This window comes from Colletes latitarsis, unplaced genomic scaffold (genome assembly GCF_051014445.1).
Source record: "Colletes latitarsis isolate SP2378_abdomen unplaced genomic scaffold, iyColLati1 scaffold0018, whole genome shotgun sequence".
NCBI lineage: Eukaryota > Metazoa > Arthropoda > Insecta > Hymenoptera > Colletidae > Colletes > Colletes latitarsis.
Window position 1 is genome coordinate 3,601,054 of NW_027488369.1, and position 4,911 is coordinate 3,605,964.

Genomic DNA, 4,911 nt, shown 5'->3' on the forward strand with positions numbered 1-4,911 from the left:
CGGTCGTCGGGGATTATCTCCGCGGCAGGTGGATCGAGTATCCGGGCCGGGATGGTGATATGCGGAGGGAGGTGTACTGCGGTGTTCCGCAGGGGTCGGTCCTCGGGCCACTCCTGTGGAACATCGCGTACGACTCGGTGTTGCGGGCCGGCCTCCCCGACGGCGTCAGCACGGTGTGTTATGCGGATGACACACTGGTGCTGGCCGTCGGGGCGCACTGGGGGAGGGCCATGCGTCGCGCGGAGGAGGGGTCGCAACGCGTCGTCGACCGGATCAGGGGGATGGGGATGACGGTGGCGGTCCATAAGACCGAGGTGATTGCGTTTCATTCACCTCGGCAGGATCCGCCACCCCCTCTGATTCGGGTGGGTGGGGCTGACATCGAGGTGAAGCCCCAGATCAGGTATCTGGGGCTGATCCTCGATAGCCACTGGCGTTTCGAGAAGCATTTCCGCTGCCTGGTCCCCCGGTTGGAAAGGATGGTTGCGGCTCTGGGCCGGATCCTGCCCAACCTGGGGGGCCCGGCGGGCCGAGTTCGTCGCCTCTATGTGGCAATGGTCCAGTCGGTGGCCCTATACGGGGCCCCCGTCTGGGCGGACGACCTGGCTGCCTCCCGGCGCAGCATGACTATGCTGCGTCGGGTGCAAAGGCGCATGGCGCTCAGGGTCGTCCGCGGGTATCGGACCATGTCACATGAGGCGGCGACGGTTCTAGCGGGGATGCCGCCCATGGACCTGCTCGCGCGGTCGCACGCGGTGATGTACCGGCACCGCGTCGACCGTCGCGCGGGGGTGGGGGCGGTCCCGGGCGGGCAGGAACCTGCTTGGGGCGATTTGAAGCGCCAGGCCCGGCAGTCCGTGTTGCTCGCGTGGCAGGAGCGGCTGGCTCTGCCAACCGCGGGGCACCGGACTGTCGGGGCTGTTCGGCCACTCCTGAAGGAGTGGCTGGACAGAGGCCATGGCAGCCTCACCTACCGGCTGGCACAGGTATTTTCCGGGCATGGCAGCTTCGGAAGATACCTGTGCCGGATAGGGAAGGAGCCGACGGCGCGTTGCTGCCACTGCGACGCTGAGCAGGACACGGCGGATCATACCCTGGAGGTATGCCCCGCGTGGGAGGGGGAGCGCCGTGTCCTGGTCGGCGTCGTCGGGCGGGATGTCTCGCTGCCGGGCGTGGTGCGCGCCATGCTCGGCAGCGAGGAGAAGTGGAGGGCCGTGGCCTCCTTCTGCGAGAACGTAATGTTGCAGAAGGAGGCCGCGGGGAGGGAGCGCGAGCTTCAGCGGCGCGCTGAAGCTCGCGCTCGTGCGGTGGCCCGAGGTCGTCGCCCGGTCGCGAGGCGTCGCGGGCGGCCGCCTCGGCGTGGCGGATGACCTAGGCTGGGAGGGGGGTCCTGAGGAGACCCTCCTCCCGCCAGGCGGCGCCGGGTCGGACCGGTTGGGGGTAGGAGTGCCTCCCCCTACCGGTGCGACGCAAGGGGAGGCACCCTCGGCGGTCTGGTGCGGTCATGAACGCCCGGCCGCCGAGGGGTGGAAACGGGGTCGCGGGCGGTTGCGAGTTGGGGCTCGCAGCCGCCACTAAACGCGGCCCCGGGACGGATAGCGGCGGGATGGAGTGGCCCCGTCCCGCCGCTATGAGGCAGTGTGTCTACTGGGGGGACCGATTGTCCCCCCGGGGGATGGGCGCGAACGCGCGGGCACGGGGAGGATACCGGAAGAATGCTTCGAGCGATTCCCGGTATCCTCCCAAAGCGTGCCGAAGGGTCACCGTGGGGTTTTTAGTGGGTAGGTCCCGCGCCTGTCGTTGTACGGGCGCGGGGAATCCCACACACCCCTCCCACCTCTCCCCAAGGAGGTGGGAGGAAGTCTTTCGAAGATTTTCCCCACGACAAAAAAAAAAAAAAAAAAAAAAAAAAAAAAAAAAAAGATCCTGGCCTTTCTCTGGTTTGGATCACGTAGTAATGTGGTACCACACTGAAACAGTCAATAGAAGCTGGTTCCGATATGTATTTTAGAGGATAACGCTGGTTATGTCTGGGTTAGTTCTGGTATTTGCTATCATCTGGCACATACTTTCGCTTTTTTCGCATACTTGTTGGCCAGATCCTGGGCTTTTTCTGGTTTGGATCACGTAGATATGCGGTACCACACCGAAACAGTCAATTAAATCTGGTTGCGATTAATATTTTAGAGGATAATGCCGGTTATGTCTGGGCTAGGTCGGGTATTTGCCCTCATCTGGCTCGTACTTTCGCATTTTTCGCATACTTGTTAGCCAGATCTTGGACTTTTTCTGGTTTGGATCACGTAGTAATGCGTCACCACACCGAAACAGTCAATTAAACCTGGTTGCGATTAATATTTTAGAGGATAACGCCGGTTATGTCTCGGTTAGGTCTGGGATTTGCCCTCATCTGGCTCGTACTTTGGCATTTTTCGCATACTTGTTGGCCAGATCCTGGGCTTTTTCTGGTTTGGATCGCGTAGTAGTGCGTTACCACACCGAAACAGTCAATTGAACCTGGTTGCGATTAATATTTTAGAGGATAACGCCGGTTATGTCTCGGTTATGTCTGGGATTTGCCCTTATCTGGCTCGAACTTTCGCATTTTTCTCATCCTTGTTGGCCAGATCCTGGCCTTTCTCTGGTTTGGATCACGTAGTAATGCGGTACCACACCGAAACAGTCAATTAAACCTGGTTGCGATTAATATTTTACAGGATAACGCCGGTTATGTCTCGGTTTGGTCTGGGATTTGCACTCATCTGTCTCGTACTTTCGCATTTTTCGCATACTTGTTAGCCAGATCCTGGCCTCTTTCTGGTTTGGATCATCGTAGCAATGCGGTACCACACCGAAACAGTCAATTAAACCTGGATGCGAATAATATTTTAGAGGATAACGCTGGTTATGCCTGGGATAGTTCTGGTATTTGCAATCATCTGGCTCATACTTTCGCATTTTTCGCATACCTGTTGGCCAGATCCTGGGTTTTCTCTGTTTTGGATCCCGTAGTAATGTGGTACCACAACGAAACAGTCAATTAAACCTGGTTCCGATTAATATTTTAGCGGATAACGCCGGTTATGTCTGGGTTAGGTCTGGTATTTGCCCTCATCTGGCTCATACCTTCGCATTTTTCGCATACTTGTTGGCCGTATCCTGGTTTTTTTTCTGGTTTGCATCCCGTAGTAATGTGGTTCCACACCGAAACAGTCAATAGAAGCTGGTTCCGATAAGTATTTTAGAGGATAACGCTGGTTATGTCTGGGTTAGTTCTGGTATTTGCTATCATCTGCCACATACTTCCGCGTTTTTCGCATACTTGTTGGCCAGATCCTGTGCTTGTTCTGTTTTGGATCCCGTAGTAATGAGGTTCCACACCGAAACAGTCAATTGAACCTGGTTGCGATTAATATTTTGGAGGTTAACGCCGGTTATGTCTCGGTTAGGTCTGGTATTTGCCCTCATCTGGCTCGGACCTTCGCATTTTTCGCATACTTGTTGGCCAGATCCCGGCCTTCTTCTGGCTTGGTCCACGTAGTAAACTGGCACCAGACTGAAACAGTCAATTAAACCTGGTTGCGAATAATATTTTAGAGGATAACGCTAGTTATGTATGGGATAGTTCTGGTATTTGCAATCATCTGGCTCATACTTACGCTTTTTCTCATAGTTGTTGGCCAGATCCTGGGTTTTTTTCTGGTTTGGATCCCGTAGTAATGCGGTACCACACCGAAACAGTCAATTAAATCTGTTTGCGATTAATATTTTAGAGGATAATGCCGGTAATGTCTCGGTTAGGTCTGGTATTTGCCCTCATCTGCGGCGTACTTTCGCATTTTTCGCATTCTTGTTGGCCAGATCCTGGCCTTTTTCTGGCTTGTACCACGTAGTAATGTGTTACCACACTGAAACAGTCATTAAAAGCATGTTCCGATTCGTATTTTAGAGGATAACGCTGGTTATGTCAGAGTTAGTTCTGGTATTTGCAATCATCATGCTCGTACTTTCGCATTTTTCGCATACTTGTTAGCCAGATCCTGGCCTCTTTCTGGTTTGGATCATCGTAGCAATGCGGTACCACACCGAAACAGTCAATTAAACCTGGATGCGAATAATATTTTAGAGGATAACGCTGGTTATGCCTGGGATAGTTCTGGTATTTGCAATCATCTGGCTCATACTTTCGCGTTTTTCTCATAGTTGTTGGCCAGATCCTGGCCTCTTTCTGGCATGGACCACGTAGTAATGTGGTGCCACACCGAAACAGTCAATTAAACCTGGTTGCGAATAATATGTTAGAGGATAACGCTGCTTATGCCTGGGATAGTTCTGGTATTTGCAATCATCTGGCTCATACTTTCGCGTTTTTCTCATAGTTGTTGGCCAGATCCTGGCCATTTTCTGGTTTGGATCACGTAGTAATGTGTTACCACACTGAAACAGTCATTAAAAGCATGTTGCGATTCGTATTTTAGAGGATAACGCTGGTTATGTCAGAGTTAGTTCTGGTATTTGCAATCATCATGCTCATACTTTCGCATTTTTCTCATCCTTCTTGGCCAGATCCTGGCCTTTCTCTGGTTTGGATCACGTAGTAATGCGGTACCACACCGAAACAGTCAATTAAACCTGGTTGCGATTAATATTTTACAGGATAACGCCGGTTATGTCTCGGTTTGGTCTGGGATTTGCACTCATCTGGCTCGTACTTTCGCATTTTTCGCATACTTGTTAGCCAGATCCTGGCCTCTTTCTGGTTTGGATCATCGTAGCAATGCGGTACCACACCGAAACAGTCAATTAAACCTGGATGCGAATAATATTTTAGAGGATAACGCTGGTTATGCCTGGGATAGTTCTGGTATTTGCAATCATCTGGCTCATACTTTCGCGTTTTTCTCATAGTTG